At 42.3% G+C, this 17,213-nt stretch overlaps 6 non-coding genes across 6 annotated transcripts; 5 read left to right on the forward strand and 1 right to left on the reverse strand.

Annotated features, from left to right (window-relative positions):
• Positions 1–3,790: 3,790 nt before the first annotated feature.
• Positions 3,791–3,862, reverse strand: trnag-ucc (transfer RNA glycine (anticodon UCC)). Its single transcript has one exon. It is a non-coding gene; the product is annotated as a tRNA-Gly (tRNA).
• A 2,246-nt stretch (positions 3,863–6,108) lies between these two features.
• Positions 6,109–6,250, forward strand: LOC148631448 (U4 spliceosomal RNA). The gene has a single exon (XR_015934716.1). It is a non-coding gene; the product is annotated as a U4 spliceosomal RNA (small nuclear RNA).
• Positions 6,251–10,552: 4,302 nt separating this feature from the next.
• trnas-aga (transfer RNA serine (anticodon AGA)) lies at positions 10,553–10,634 on the forward strand. Its single transcript has one exon. It is a non-coding gene; the product is annotated as a tRNA-Ser (tRNA).
• Positions 10,635–10,847: 213 nt separating this feature from the next.
• trnag-gcc (transfer RNA glycine (anticodon GCC)) lies at positions 10,848–10,918 on the forward strand. The gene has a single exon. It is a non-coding gene; the product is annotated as a tRNA-Gly (tRNA).
• Positions 10,919–11,480: 562 nt separating this feature from the next.
• Positions 11,481–11,554, forward strand: trnai-aau (transfer RNA isoleucine (anticodon AAU)). The gene has a single exon. It is a non-coding gene; the product is annotated as a tRNA-Ile (tRNA).
• Positions 11,555–16,105: 4,551 nt separating this feature from the next.
• Positions 16,106–16,187, forward strand: trnas-uga (transfer RNA serine (anticodon UGA)). The gene has a single exon. It is a non-coding gene; the product is annotated as a tRNA-Ser (tRNA).
• The last annotated feature ends 1,026 nt before the right edge of the window (positions 16,188–17,213 follow it).

The following is a 17,213-nucleotide window of genomic DNA, read 5'->3' on the forward strand; positions in this document are numbered from 1 at the left end:
AAAGGCGCCAATGGATGACCATTGATCATGATAGCCAGGCTTAGCTAAGTGCATCCCCCTTTGGGAGCTGTCCTAGGACCTTAAATCACCCTGCATGCATAGTCTCTCTGTGGCTGCACCACAGAGATGAACAGAGAAATGGGGCCTCATTTGGGAAGGCTCAGAACACTTAATTCTGCCTTATTAATAAGCCTCGCCGCTACACACATATATTAATATAATAAATGATTGCTTATGCTTTATAAACAAATCTAATTAAAATAAAAGCTTAAGTTTTGTATTTATCTTGTACCATAGAACATGATTTTCTTTGTATTTCAATCCCACAAAGTGTCCAAATGACGCACTACATGATATAAGGAAGATTATCACATGCATATCGGTATTATCTTTCTTACGAAAATGCATTCCTTTCATTACCTTTTACTTTTTAAAATGAACTCAAATTGTGTATAATGTAATAATTTAAGTAGAATAGATTCTAATAATATAATGATCCAGTGTGTTGCACTACTTCACTGCTTCACTGCTCTATGCCGTCTGGAAATAAATCCTCAGACTGCTTACTGCCCTGGGCATGTACCAATGAATTACAGGAGCACATCTATTTCTCACTGCGTTGAAGCAGGAGACACACAGTCTCTGCAAACACATCCTAAATACAGTGTTCCAGCACCTTTGACCTCATCCAGAACATATCATTTCTTGAAAGGGATTGCTGTCCGAATGCACATCTGAATCCCAAACAGAATCTCTAGTAAAATACGATCATTTGTGAAACAGGCAAATGACTGTCTCAGGGGCCCATTCCTCATTGTCAGACATATGTATGCAATGCTTTCACCGTGCATTGAGCAATAGGGATTAAAAACACAGCAGGTAAGGTTAGATGTCATGTTCTATGATCATTTCTTTCAGCATTAGGGACTAAATATACTAAACGTATGATACTAAAATGTTATTTTCACATATATTAATGTAATAAATGATTGTTTATGCTTTATAAATAAATCTAATTAAAATAAAAGCTTAAGTTTTGTATTTATCTTGTCCCATAGAACATGATTTTCTTTGTATTTCAAGCCCACAAAGTGTCCTTTGATCTCTATTCTGTGGTAATCCACGATGACCCCGTTCTTCAGGTGATTCATCATGTCCTCCCTCGCCTGTTGAGAGGCCACCTGATCTCTTCTGCCGTGGCGTGCTTCATACACGCCCTCTTGAAGTGAGCAGGAAGCTGATCAAAAGTATTCAGGCACATCTTGCACACCAGGGGAATCCTCACGGGTTTCCTTTGAAAATAAATAATACCATCTGTGTATAGAAACAAGCTAAGACTGATTTCTTAAATTATCCTTAAAATTCTCTCTCATAGTTTGAGCATAATGATTTTATTGCATTTATATAAGAATTGCTCATTGCTCCTAAATAAATAATGGTCTCAGTCACAGACTTTCCAATAGAAGCCATTGTGGAGTTCAGCAACTGCAGGTCCTAGAAGTGGGGAAGGAATTTTAAAAGAGAAATTGAATTACAATACAGAAGGAATGGCTGAGGGTTCACTGAAATGTATAAATATACAAATTCCAAAGACTGAGTCCATATAGAAACAACTACTTTTCATTTTCAGTATAAGAAAAAAAAAACTATCTTCCAAAGCATCATAAAATTGTCCCTTCTTCCAGACCCTACTTCTCTCTTTTAGTAGTACAGCAGACCTTTCCAGGTGAGCAGATCACAGAGTCCGAAATGAGCTTCCTCCATCAAGCAAAGTACCTGAACATGACTCTGTCTTCATAAAAGCGCCCCTGTAATAAAGAAATTAAATCCAAAATCAAGAGGGCAGTTGCCTACTGAAATACAAGAAGTCATCAATTTTAACCTAGCAACACATTAAAGGCTGCATATATACAAGTGCGATTCTAGAAATGCTCACCAGATTACGTTTTAAGAAGGAACTGCGCCTCAGGTTCCGCCGAGATCTTAACTCGGATGGCAGGATTCAGAGTCCGGAGTGTGGACTGATGGCGAGCGGAGGGTCCACATACTGTGGATCCCTCAGTGATCTTCCGCGTATTCAAACCGCCAGCGTGTGACTCCCCTGTCCCTGTGACCTCATTGCTCTGCTCTCTCCTCTGTGCAGCCGAGCCCGACTCACGGTAAAGTGAAAAAAAAGATGCCCTCAACGTGAGATTTACTCTGGAGCGAGGATAGATGTTACCTTTTTATCATTTAACAGGATGTATGTGATGTGGCGACAAGGTTCAATTTTGTATCCTCTTTAAAAGATTAAGGACTGGGGTGAGCGTGATTTACCACCCTTTCAGCTAAGAACCCGACTTGCGCACCGTTTAAGCTGCATAGACTCGGTCGTTTAACTCTTCTCCGTTAGCAGGGTTAAGGTTAAAGAAAAAAAAAATAGCTGACTCCTTTTTTTTGCCAGCCGCTAGCGCTGATTAGCAAGGCTTGTATTTCATGTTTTGCAAGTTGCATCCATTTTAAGAAAAACAAGTCGCGTTAAAGACAGGAAATGAATACTTGCCTTTAATTAAGTCTAGCCGTAGGCGGGGATCTCCTGTTTACTAGACAGGCGCTTTAACCAACTAAGCCACGGCGCCCCAGGAGTGTTGTCCTTTTGCAGCCACTTGGACACACCACTCAGACACATCTGCATTCGGTGTGTGCTCCGCCTGCTCGCTGAGCAAGTTGCCACCTTTACATACAATAGCAACATCGACACCAAGAGAAAGGATGACAAATGGCTTTTATCTGGAACTTTTCATGTCCAAGGAGCTCAATGTGCTTTCTGTGTACAACAGGGCCACTGAACTCCACACTGGCCACTGAACCACAGCAGTGGCTTGCTGGCTTGACATCTCCCAAGGAAAATGTTGAAATCACATGTGGAACAGGAAAATGACCCTCGAGTACGTGGGGAAAAAAAAAAAAAGATCATCTGGAGCGCGCCAACCCATGTCCGGACAGCCCAGTTTCGTCGACAAGGTGGCTGAGTGGTTAAGGTGATGGACTGCTAATCCATTGTGCTCTGCAGGCATGGGTTCGAATCCCATTCTCATCGCTCTCCATGTTCGACACGTGTGCCTGTTCGACATTGGCCCTCCTGTTGTTTGCTCCGGTGCTAGAGCCGTACAATTTCTAGCAGTGGCTGAACATGGTATAGTAGGCCAACGTCGGTATCGAGCAGTGACAGTAACAGTACTTACTGCGCCCCATAAGAAATCGTTTGTCCCTGTTCAAAAGAGATTGTGCGATGTCCTGCGGCGTTCGTAAAGCAAACCTTTGACAGTTTGAAAAGAGGAATTTATTCTGCTTCCTGTGCGTGCAGTAGTTACAAAGTTGAACGTCTTTACACGATCTGCTGCAGTTTTCAGTGGGCGGGCTTTGTCAGATGGCTTGAAAAAACGCACTGTGTTTCGGCTCGGGAAACATCATGAGCAGTGTCCTGCATGTTTTCTGTGTATAGCTGTCTTTTAACACATACAGAATTCATTCGAAATCATTGATTTCTCCAATTAACAAGGGTCCCTTTTTGAACCTGCGAGAAGCATTCTTTCAATGTAACAGATTTACTCCGGGGAAAGCCAGCATGACATTGAGAGTAGCTCAAGCTTTCAGCACCCGTATCGGACTGCGTGTATGCAGACACCACTCAGAATCCCCTGTAAGATTCTCCCTCAATTCCGTTTTTCAGTGCTTTAGCTCTTTCAAAAGGCTTCGCTTTGCTAGTCACAATCCAAGGCTCATGACAGCATTTGAAAACATTCGCCACTGCGTTGGCCGGGAATCGAACCCGGGTCAACTGCTTGGAAGGCAGCTATGCTCACCACTATACCACCAACGCACACCCGCAGGAAGCCTGCAGGACACCACCAGAGAATGCTTTTTTTAATTTTTTTTTTATTAAACATAGAATTTACAAATACAAATACAAAAAGAGGATCAGAGTCATGTACAAGAGAAAAGAAACGCAGCAGAAAAAAGCATTTAACTACCAGAGGTAATTAAGTAATTATGTGATCAAATTGTATATTTTACACGTATCATATTTTCCTTGCTTTAATATTTCTCAATTATTTATAAACTTTAGTTTCAACATGCATGCGTTTCCTGTAAAAAATAAAACTCAGCACACAGTTTTTCTTTTAACAACATTTCGAGTACCTCTGGCATTCATGAAAAAGACATACACAAAAGCAAATAACTAACTCTAAGACTGTCTAAACTATTGAGTTTTTCAAAGAACCAGAACTATAACAGTCCTTAACACTTAACTACACCATTCCAAACTAACACTAAAGAAACACTAGTATATACTGGTATAACAAATAAAACCAAACATAATCATTAACTGAGCAGTCACTGGGAGCAAATCTCCTTCCCGTCCACAAAGGCCCTCGCTCCCACAAAGTAGGCTCTCCTCCCCTCTCTTCTGGCAGCTTCAACCTGGGGCCACAGCTGGTTCCTGGTACTCCTGTCCGCGGCAGACAGGTCCTCTGCAAACCTCAGTTTGTTCCCATTCAAATACTCATTCCCCCTCGCCGCTCGCCACAGCATGTCCCTCGCCGTCCTCTTGGTGAACTGTATTATAATCGATCTGGGGCGCACTTGCCCAGACATGTTCGCTCTCCCGAGCCTGTGAAAAAAGTCAATGGCCGATATTACGTCCTCCTGGTCCGGCAGGGTCCTTTTACAGATACCCTTCACTGTTGCAACAAGGTCCTTATCACGTTCCTCTTTAACTCCAAATAATTTTAAACTCCATCATCGACGGTATCTATCTACATCGTTCACTTTCAATTCAAGTTCTTTAATATGCTTTTCTTGTTTGGTATTTACTTGTTTAAGAACTTTTACTTCACTCTTTAAGTCTTCAACCTCTTTAAACACACAGTCCATGGACTTTTTAAGACTTTCGATTGCGACTGTATTAGATCAAATCATTTCCTTCAGCTCACCCATGCTCTGTGCCATCATGTTGAAGATGTTGGTCTGGAGCTCCTCCAGCGTCAGGTCGCCCCTTCCCCTCTTGGCTGCCGGGGTTTTCACAGGTGTGCTGGGCAGGGACTCCGGCTCTTCCTCTGGCAGCTGAGTCTCACTTGGGCTGCGAACGCTCGCGTACGAGCGCATCTCCAGCACTCTTTCCACGTCCCCTCCAGCTGCTTCACTTTTCCCTTTAGTTGCCATCAATTTTCTTGTAGTGCTATACATATACGATTGAGGTTTCTTAGACTTCTCCTTCGAAGACCCAGCACTCTCTTTTCTTTTCCCAGTTTTTCTCATATCGAAATTCTTAAACCTAAAAAAAATCGTTTTTTTTTCTTTCAATTATAACTGAAGTTTAAACAAGTAGTGTTAAGTCCTTATTTTTCTGTAGTCAAAAAAAGCAAAAATTAACATTCAGGTCATGAAAAACTCAAAAAAAATCCTCAACCACTAAACTTTACCTCCCACCTGAGCGCCATCTTGAACGCCCCTACCACCAGAGAATGCTCACGATTTCGGAAGCTGTCTCCGGGACGTGCTGATTCCACACATCCTGAATAAATCATGATATTGTTAGTTGCTGTAGCTAGACGTTCAAATGAGTTTCATGGCCAGATGGACTGTTTCCTCCAGCGGTATAGTATTGCAGTGAGACAGCACGATGCCTGCAAGACTATGTCACGCTAAACGCCACAGATTGTGTTTGTCCGTTCATGTCAGTCATCCTGCAGCCACGGGAAGTGGGACACAAACATGCCGCAATGCTTTCAAGACGTTAGGATTTGTTTGTGCAACATCCGAGAAGAGTACTTGTGGCTTGAATGTGAACTGTACGTGCCCGCCCCCTTTCCTCTGTAGTGCATGAGTTCCTCCCGGCATGCCCTTCGTCATTGTTCTGTCATCTTGTATTTAAAGGGTTGTATTTCTGCTGCTGAAAAGAATCAACGGGTTTCTTTGTTCCCAACGGAGCCCTTGTCTGTCATGAAATTCTTCAAAACCTCAAGCTAGAAGAAGACGACAAATATGAAGCGTTACAGCAACGACATGCCATGAGACGATTGATAACGATTTCCATAGGATCTCCGCGGTTGCCTGGCAACCGTCAGCTTTGCGCAGTGGCAGTATCGTAGCCTGTGAGGTTTAACCGAGGCAGGATTATTGCTAGTTGAAAACTTTTCCCAATACCCCGCTTCCGCCGGTTTGCAATACAATCGGCGAAAGCTATTTTTGACAGTCTCGTTAGAGACTGAGCAAGGTGTTTAAAGACAGATTTGGTCATGGTGACATCATGGTAGAAAGAAGCGAGCTTGTTCCCAGTGGGCATTGATTCGTCGAATATACGTATATTTACGGCGAAATTACGGCTATACGTATATATACGTCGCCTCGACGTATAATCAACGTCGAATTGCAACCGTAAAATTGACGACATTAACAAACGCATATATAACGTCGAAAACACATCTAACACAGTGCATGAGGCTTTTTACTGTATGTATCGTGTGTGCCGCAACTAGGAGTATACGGCACTCTGCACAGTGTACGAAGTAAATTATTTTCGCAGCAATTAATTTACATGTGTATAATAAATATAGTAAATATAATAAATTAATTACTGCGAAAATAATTTACTTCGTACACTGTGCAGAGTGCCGTATACTCCTAGTTGCGGCACACACGATACATACAGTAAAAAGCCTCAGGCACTGTGTTAGATGTGTTTTCGACGTTATATATGCGTTTATTCATGTCGTCGATTTTACGGTTGCAATTCGACGTTGATTATACGTCGAGGCGACGTATATATACGTATAGCCGTAATTTCGCCGTAAATATACGTATATTCGACGAATCAATGCCCACAGCTTAGCATACAAGGGTTTTGCTGAGGGGTCTTGCCACCTGCCTGAAAAAAAACAGTAAAATGTTTGAGTGCCTATAGAGTTTCTATTTTTATTTTCTTGACAAAAGTTGATACCATTTCCTGGACACCCCGTCCCCCATCAGTGTGCGGTGCCCGAGGAAAAATCTGTAGGGGGGCGTCTGAAATTCTGAGGGGGGAGTGATATTTCGGTTGAAACGGAGCTGTTCGGTGCAGCTACCCAAATGAAATCTCGCAGCTATGCCATTGATTAGTGCTTCATGATAGAAGATAACGACTAGCAATCTGGTATTTGCGATGAAGTTCAGTTTCACATTTTTCGTCACTCTCACGGTTTGTATTGCCTGGAGCAAAAAGTACCATAAGCGTTCATTTTTGCAGCTACATGGACGTTCTGAATCGTTAAGAAAAAAATGTTGTAAAACCAACAGAAAGCACAGACTGCTATAACTAGTCCTAGTTATATAACAATTTTAAGTATTAAATCGTTACTGCAAGGAACTACTGCAAGGAATCGGTCCACCTGAGCAAACAGGATCGTAATGTTGACACTCAATAATATGTGCAGTTCCTGGACGGATAGCCCTCCTGCCCATCAAACAGACTGAGTGACTGTTCGTGTCATTTAGTGTTGTCTGACCATTGACAAAGTACAACTATTTTTTTAGGGCGCAAATTAAGTTAGGTAAAACTTTTTGCCCAAAACTGAAGGGGCGACATTCCCCCCTCCCCCCGTGATGCCAGGCCTGTCCCCATCCTATTCCATAATGTAATTATATATAATACCATACAACAGTGACCGATCCTTACTAACTGCATGCGTTAAAATTGCACATCAGCTCATAGCAGGGGGCACATAGCCGCGATGTATTATCAATGTTAAATTTCAACCATAATATCGACAACATTAATAAACGCATACGTTGAGAAAATATCGAACCCAGCATATTTTCCGGTTATATACCACAATGCATTGCTAGTATTCGTTGGTCACCATTTTGGACACGTTTTTCAAACGTAGAAGTATATCCGCAAATATCTCAGCAATCCTCTTTTGACGAGTAAGTATGAACAATAATAATACTATCTGAATACATACAGATCTTTCTTAATATTATTTTGATTAAAATAGTATGTGAATAAGCAAAAAAATGGCACATAAAATAGTGTGAATGGGGAAGATGACACAAAATCGTTTTGCCATTTCTCTTATTCTTATTCTATGTTGTACTTTCAAACTTTGGGTACTCTTTAATTAGGATAGACTTTATTGCTCAACTGCTATGATGCAAGCCAAATTTTATACATTGATTTCAGCTTTGAGCTTAGTAAACCGTTCATTTTTTAGATTATACTAAAGAAGATATTAATCATCATTTATTTGGGAAGTAATATTATATAATTTTCTCCTAGCTGCGGTGCTGAAGTCCCACCCTACATCAACAGAAAAAGAAATAAAGGAGCACGCAATGTGTTACTTGAAGAATGCATATGCAAGGCAGGGGGCCAGGAGATCTGGACTCTGAAAATAATAGGTTTTTGGTTCTAACAGGACAATTAGACAGGGTTTGCAAATAGTGGACAAAAATCGTCTTAACTTCCATTGTAATATTTTTTTTTCTTGGAAATATAGAAGTTGTACATTTTAAAATGTATATTTGAATCAAAATGTGGTTTTGAGTTAGTGTGTTAATGTAATTAGTTTTGTGTTTGTCATTACTATACTGTATATTGCCATGTTACCAGAATTTGTAGGTGAAGTTTAAGACTAGTTGTGTTTTTTATGATTATTGCCCATATGTTGATTGTTGATTGATTGTATACAATGTATAATTTGAAATACATATGTTTCAGGTGTGAATGTGTATTTTCAGAATAAATTTCTAAACCTAATCATTGGCTTGGTTTACTTGTTTCTACACCTATAAAATCTATCTTTGATGTATAATAGACCTCTACCCATATACGTATAATAGACCTCTAAAATTATCCGTATAAAAGACCTCTAACCATATACGTATTATAGACCTCTAAAGTTATGCGTATAATAGACCTCTAACCATATACGTATAATAGACCTCTAAAGTTATCCGTATAATAGACCTCTAACCATATACGTATAATAGACCTCTAAAGTTATACGTATAATAGACCTCTAACCATATACGTATAATAGACCTCTAAAGTTATACGTATAATAGACCTCTAACCATATACGTATAATAGTCCTCTAAAGTTATCCGTATAATAGACCTCTAAAGTTATCCGGAACTCCAACCATATATGTATAATAGTCCTCTAAATTTATCCGTATAATAGAACTCCAACCATTTATGTATAATGAACGTCTAAACATAGACGTATAACTTTAGACGTACATTAGAATTTCATTCTAGACGAATTGTAGACCACATTTAGACGTCTAAGGTATGCGTTTAATAGACGTATATTATACGTCTTTTGCCCACTGGGTTACGTCTCAACAGAAACGCTCTTTAGCTCTTTCAGCGTTATGCAGAGAACAGCGTCTGTCGAGATCACTTTTGAGTCAGCGCGAAACGTCGTGTGCTGTCAGTTTGATTTCATATTGCTCGTAGCGGCGCCCGGCTTTTGTCTGTCAAACGTTAGGTTGCGCTTCTTCATGCTGCATCGTCGGCATGAGTGGAGCTTTATAAACGTCTGTACTTACTGCGCCCCATAAGAAATCGTTTGTCCCCGTTCAAAAGAGATTGTGCGATGTCCTGCAGCAAACCTTTGACAGTTTGAAAAGAGGAATTGATTCTGCTTCCTGTGCGTGCAGTAGTTACAAAGTTGAACGCCTTTACACGATCTGCTGCAGTTTTCAGTGGGCGGGCTTTGTCAAATGGCTTGGAAAAACGCACTGTGTTTCGGCTCGGGAAACATCATGAGCAGTGTCCTGCATGTTTTCTGTGTATAGCTGTCTTTTAACGCATACAGAATTCATTCGAAATCATTGATTTCTCCAATTAACAAGGGTCCCTTAAAGGATGAGTCAAAGTAACGTCTAATCGGATTAGTTTCCTTAGAGCTGGTTCAGAGTTTGCGCAAGAGTTTACCTTTCACAGATGCGCAAAGAAGAACGTTGGGGGTGCACGCTTCAAGGCGCCTTACAGCTGTAGGGAGTGATTCGAGGCGATTCATGGCGTGTGCTCGTTCCCTTATACCGTACGCCCCGGGGTGCAGTGCTACGATGACGTACAATACCGCTTGGGCACGTAACGGCGTTATATGCGAGTGCGGGACGTGAGGGTTTTCGTTTGTTCGTTTTGTTTTGCTCTGCTTTGCTTTGTTTTGCTTTCCATCGCGTTGGTAAGAGCGTAAATAAAAAGGCGATTCCTGCATCTACCACTAATGTAAGAGCTATTTCAAGTGCGACGTGGTGCGGCTTTTCAAATGCTTGTGGGCATTTCTCTGTTGTTGATTCTTTTTTTGTGTGTAACAAAGTGGCATTTTCATGTCCGGACGGGGAGACTTTATCATTCCGACATGAAGCCACCCTTAAGTCCTCTGAGGCGTGTCTGTCTGCAAGGCTTGTATTGTGGAAATGTTTTTTTGAAACGGAGAACGACTTTGAAATAGGCTTCCGCCGGCGCCTCGCGATCCAGGTAAGATTGTAGCAAGAACGCAGCGGCAGCGGGGCTTGCTGTAGTCGTGGCCGAGTGGTTAAGGCGATGGACTAGAAATCCGTTGGGGTCTCCCCGCGCAGGCTCGAATCCTGCCGACTACGTTGTCCGCCTCCAGTTGGTGTGTTCCGGCGCAAGCAAAGAAGCGCGCCTCTTTGCTGTTTCTGGTGGTTTTAAAACACCCAATCGCTTGTACCCGCTGCCTTGGAAATAAATTCTTCAGCGTCCGTGAATGGCATTTTGCAGCTGGAAGCAGATGTCGACGCGTTTTGCACAGAGCACCAAAAAAGCGTCTTTTTTGAAGTCCCAGGCACTAAGCATTGGTGGTTCAGTGGTAGAATTCTCGCCTGCCATGCGGGAGGCTCGGGTTCGATTCCCGGCCAATGCAGTGGCTTTTGCAGCAAGCGGCTCCATCACTTGCATCCCCTTGCAACTCGCAACTCAAAAAACCCACTGAAGCTAAGCAGGTGTGAGCCAGGTCAGTACCCGGATGAGGGTGAGCTACAGGAAAAAACAAAGCTTTCAGCTGGAAGCGGTGTTAATGGTGCCGGCGGGGGGGGGGTGCTCACCCTGAGGTCTGTGCGGGTCCCAATGCCCCAGTATAGTGACGGAGATGCTGTGTTGTAAGAGGGCGCTGTCTTTTGGATGAGATGTAAAACCGAGATCACAGCGCTCTGTGGTCATTAAAAATGACCACCAAAACCTTTGACAAAAGCTTTTGGTAATTGATGGTCTTCAATAATGCTTCTCCTTTAGGTACATTTTAAATCAGCTGAAAAATGCTGTGAAATGGGGGGGCAATTCAGGCCAGTGTAGGATTTGGGTTACAAGAACCATGAAAATGCACGAGAAAGCCCGTACACTGAATTACACGGCTTTCTATTCAAAGGAGGGCAAAAGAAATTCCCTGAGATCGATTTTTTGCAGCACAGAGAGGATTACTGTCGTGAGGCCGGTTAGCTCAGCTGGTTAGAGCGTGGTGCTAATAACGCCAAGGTCACGGGTTCGAGCCCCGTACGGGCCAGGTCCTTTTCTCCTCTCTTACCAAAGCTGTTAGGTTCCTTTCCGTGGTGAGATGGGTTGTCATGCAACGCTTGCCACATAGTGCCGACAGACAAGAGTGTTGCGGGAGAAGAGAAAAGTGTTTGAAGATTTAAGAGTGTCTTAGGTGGAGCCAAAATCAAGTGTCACAAATGCAAGTGGGAGGTTTTCCAATGTTTAATATGGTAAAAATAAGCGGAAGTTATCTGCCGGTCATGGCACAGTCTGCCATGCTTTTGTCAGATACTGTAAAGTGGTGTCGAACTGGAGCCTCACCATTTGCATATGTGAGGCTCCAGTTATACATCGAGTGTCACATTAAATGACAAAAATGAAGAGAGTTAAAGCAGCTAGAGAGGTTTTCTTACAAATTTTGAGTTGACACAGTTTTGGAAAATGTTTCCTTCACGCTGCACTGTACAACATAGGCAGCCAAGAGTCTCCAAAACAAAACAGAATTGACAGATAGGAGAAAATTCCCACTCGTCCTGAAGTTCCCAAAATCCAGCAGGTGGATTTTGGGAATGGCATACAGACCCCTGGCACAAGTGGTCTGTGCCAGGGGTCTGTATGCCGTTAACCATGCCGCTTAACCCAGTAGCACCACCACAGTCTTAAAGGAAACCGGTGTAACAACATGTCCGGGTAACTTTTTCCATTCACCCGCAGCCCTTTGTGTAAGGATGTGCCACATATGTGGCGTTTTTATCATAGTTATCATAGTTTTCTGATTTTGACCATTTAGATTTAATTGATTGTTGTGTTGAAAAGTCTTTTATTTTTATCACAGTGTAGTTTTCTGATTTTGAGATATGGAGCATTGGCGTTATTCACACAGCAGCTGTATCGACGAGCGGTGAAAAAAGTGTGGTGGAAACGTCGGACCCTAAGGTGGTGACTGCATCGGAGACGGCTGTTAAGACGCTGATCAAAACCAAACGTGTCAAGCCTTCGGAGAGAAATAATAACACGCCTAAAGACTTGGTGTTTGGTGATGTGGGAGACTCAGTGCGGTATATTGCACAGTTAGTATCAAAGGTGGGCACTAATGAGGTGGATAAAAAGCGGGGTTTAGAGAATCTAAGAGCCGCTTTAGCAAGTGTACATTCAGTGTTTCCAAAACTGATCCAGGTTTACGCCGCTAGACTCTTAGACGTTTTTTTCTAAAGAAGATGCTGATCTAACCTCTGGATTTCGTTACCTGATAATGCTATTTCATGGTGCACTGGCGAAGACCCACCGGGATAAATGACTAAACATGTGCATGGTGCAGTCCAGAGAATATTGGATGAACTTTCTCCAAACATCGGGGCGAATGATTTTGTACAGCTGCGTTTGACTGCGGGTGGTTTTAACAAACCCTTGTTCTCACGCAGGAGACAACCCGGAGAATTAAATGCTGCTGATTTTTTAAGCCACATCTCAGACCTCTTACAGAGCCACACAGAAATTCTCACCGATGACAGCCTCCGATTAGTGGTGACGATAGTTAGGAATATGCAGGGGGGTGCCCGTCGAAGATTTAAATCCGTTCTGGGTAATTGCTCAGAAAAAAGCGCACCTTATCGACTTACATTACACGGGCGGTAATCTGTGTTTCACTGGGAGTGTGTACGGTTTGTTGAATGAAGGTTGTACCAATGGGGAAATGTTACAGGGCGCTAAACGAATGCACAAAGAGTTGGGTTTTTCAGAGAATCAGAAAATTAGTTTGTCAGACATTACTGCTTTTGAAAAACATTTAAAGGTGGTCATTAAAATTTTGTACCATGACCAGGGTGATTGGAAATATTTTACAACGGGGCCCACACCACCTAATTCTAAAATACTTTTTGTTCTACTGCATGAAGAGCATTTTTATGGGGTTTTAAATTTTAAAGCTTTTGTGGGGGCGGCATATTTTTGCACTAACTACCATGCGGCGTATAGCCACAAGAACGCACACGCCTGTGTTAAAACTTGTAAAACCTGTTTAGATCCCCAGTGTTGCGAAATTGATGCAGAAATTCAGAATTGTCCGGCCTGTAAGGTCTTTTGTCGTAGCTCTCAATGTTTGGCGAGACACTTTCGGAATGCAGCGACGGGTGTTAGTAAGTGTGAGCGCAGGGTCTTTTGTGAGAAATGTGAGGTTTATAACCTCTCTAGTCACAAATGTAAAGAGAAACTGTGCTCGCATTGTAACAACGTGATCGACACCCCTGACACACATTTGTGCTACATACTGCCTTTGGACAACCCCAAAATTTCAAACAAGTACATTTTTTTCGACTTTGAATGCATGCAAGAAACGGGGACACACATACCAAATTACATCCATGCCCTTCATATTAACAATAAACGAAGCTGGGAATTTTATGGTGAAACTTGTCTAAAGGATTTTGTGTGTAAATTTATCGATAGACGTTTCAAAAACCATACATTCATATCGCACAATGGCAAGGGATATGACAATTACCTAGTAATCAGACAGTTGTAAGATGAAAAGATGGACGTTGAACTAATTAATCAGGGTGGTAAGATAATGTGTATGACCGTAAAAGCTCTGAACATCAGATTTATCGATTCTTTAAACTTTCTACCTATGAAATTAAGCAAACTGTCGGCCGCCATGGGGTTCCCCGGGGGTAAGGGTCATTTTCCACACTTGATGAACACTTCAGAAAACCAAAATTATGTCAGCCCGATGCCGCCGCCAGAACTTTACGGCGTTAACTACATGCTGCAGAGGGAGAAAGCCGAGTTTTTGGTTTGGTATGAAGAATGCAAGGGAAGTGTGTTTAACTTACAGAGAGAGTTGAAACGTTACTGCCAGTTGGATGTGGCAATTCTAAGAGAAGGCTGTGTCAGGTTTTGGGACAAGGTCATGAATATGACCAGACAGACACGCGTGACTGAGTCAGGGGCCGCCTGCGTTGTGTGCATCGACCCCTTTCAGTTTGTGACCATCGCTAGTGTCTGCATGGCCATGTTCAGACTTATGTTTTTACAGGAAGAGACGATAGCGTTGCTACCCCATGACAATTACCACCACCAGCAAAAACGATTTTCTACACCCAGCATTCAGTGGCTTATGTACATCGAACACACAGAGCCCGTTAAAATCCAACACGTGTTAACCATGGCCGGTGAGTTCAAGGTTGGACAAAGCTGAAAGCTCAAAGCTGAAATAAATGTATAAAATTTGGCTTGCATCATAGCAGTTGAGCAATAAAGTCTGTCCTAATTAAAGAGTACCTAAAGTTTGAAAGTACAACATAGAATAAGAATAGAGAAATGGCAAAACGATTTTGTGCCATCTTCCCCATTCACACTATTTTTATGTACCATTTTTTGCTTATTCACGTACTATTTTAATCAAAATAATATTAAGAAAGATCTGTGTGTATTCAGATAGTATTATTATTGTTCATACTTACTCGTCAAAAGAGGATTGCTGAGATATTTGCGGATATACTTCTACGTTTGAAAAACGTGTCCAAAATGGTGACCAACGAATACTAGCAATGCATTGTGGTATATAACCGGAAAATATGCTGGGTTCGATATTTTCTCAACGTATGCGTTTATTAATGTTGTCGATATTATGGTTGAAATTTAACATTGATAATACATCGCGGCTATGTGCCCCCTGCTATGTGCTGATGTGCAATTTTAACGCATGCAGTTAGTAAGGATCGTACTGTTGTATGGTATTATATATAATGACATTATGGAATAGGATAAACGAAGTAATACTAAGACATGTTCTTATGGATTTGTCTTACCTTGAGATATGTAATTGGATTTCAGGATTAATTTCCTCATTCAATGTAGTGGTGATTCTTTGCCTGGTCAGTACCTGGGTGGGAGACCTCCAGCGAACAATTAAGCTTGCTGCTGGAAGTGGTGTTAAGAGACTCTTAGGATCTTCCAGAGGTCTCTATCCAATAGCACTAGTTGCCTTAGAGCTGGCTCAAACATTGCTCAAGAGTCTACCTTTCACAGATGCGCAAAGATGAATGATGGGGGTGCACGCTTCAAGGAGCCTTCCAACTGTAGGGACCGATTAGAGACGATCCGTAGCATGTGTTCGTTTCCATATACGCCCCGTGTCTCAACGGTAGGACAGAGTCAAATACTGCCTCGACACGTAACAGCGTTATATTAAACCGCAGGACTTGAGGGCTGTTTTGTTTGAATGTTCAAGGCATTGGTAAGAGCGTAGGTCAAGGGCCATTGGTGCATCTCCTGTAACTGGAGCAAAAATGCTATTCAAAGTGCAGTGACTAAAATCGTCGTCCACATGTCTCCGTTGTTGATTGCTTTCTGTCTAAGAACGTTCTGTTTTCATGTCCGAACGGGGAGACTTTATCATTCCAACTTGACTATCATGCCACCCTTAAGTCCTCTGAGGTGTGTGTGTGTGTGCTTGCACGTATGGCGTAAAAGGTTTCTTAAACGGAGAGCGAACTTGAAAAAAGTTGCCTCCGCTGCCGCCGCCGCCTCGCACTCCCTGTTCGATTGTAGCAAGAAGGCAGCGGCCACGGCGCTCGCTGTAGTCGTGGCCGAGTGGTTAAGGTGACGGACTTGAAATCTGTTGGGGTCTCCTCGCGCAGGTTCAAATCCTGCCGACTACAGCGTCCTTTGCATTTGGTTGCGTGCGTGCGTGTAAAAGGACCAGCGCCGTTTCGTTTTCGCTGGGACCTTTAACACTCTAAATCGCCTGGACCCGCAGCCTGTGAAATCGATTCTTCAGCACCCACGAAGGACGCTTTGCCGCTGGACACAGATACCGATGCTTTTCTGCAACGAGCTTTCCAGCTGAATTTTCTCGGCAGCTCCGTACTGAACCTGTTCTCCATTGCAACATAGCGGAGGCTCGTCACGTCTATAGCAAGGCTGTGTAGGACCGCATACGCCACAGTGACTTGTACACAGACCACATGAAAGGCAAGCAAAATACACTTTTAAAATTCCAAAGACTCACAAGGTCAGAGGAACAGCGATGACCTGAACAGATCTGTTACAGAAGTCTAGGTTGACCTTTTTAGAGCTGTAATTGCATTTTTGTTTAATAGAAGATCAAATCTACTCGCATGTACCAGCACCTTACAGTTTATTGATGTTAATTCTGTTTAAGTAATAAGATTGCTAACGATGTTGGACTTTAGCCGGTGTTTTTTAGAACAAATTGCTTACACTTCTGTAAGGAATACGCAGTACGTGCCTTTGTCAGTCATTGCTCACCATACCTGTAACTTTCTTATCTAACTCACTTCCTCAAATAGTGAAGGTCCACAAACATAAATGAAAAAAAACCCTTGTTGTAGATGAGGTGCACAAAAAAGCAGCCCCTGATAGTGTATAACACATTTGTACTATTGCAGAGACACATGTAACATATATATATACTGTATATATTTATATATGAAACAGAAATAGAAACAGAAACAGGAATCGCGTACTCACCTGGAGAATCTCTGTAGGAATATCTAGCATTTATCAATGGAAATAAAAGCTGCTTTAATACAGTGCATGTTCAAACTCAAACCCTCAGCTGCTGTTCTTGTTTGTTTTGGGACAAATTGCAACTGAGCATCGCATGAGCCGTTACGTACCCTTATCTGTTAGGGAATTTCAAGGGAGGAGTTAGGTCAGAATGG

Source organism: Lepisosteus platostomus, unplaced genomic scaffold (genome assembly GCF_059453375.1).
Source record: "Lepisosteus platostomus isolate fLepPlt1 unplaced genomic scaffold, fLepPlt1.hap1 Scaffold_77_H1, whole genome shotgun sequence".
In the NCBI taxonomy this organism is placed as follows: domain Eukaryota; kingdom Metazoa; phylum Chordata; class Actinopteri; order Semionotiformes; family Lepisosteidae; genus Lepisosteus; species Lepisosteus platostomus.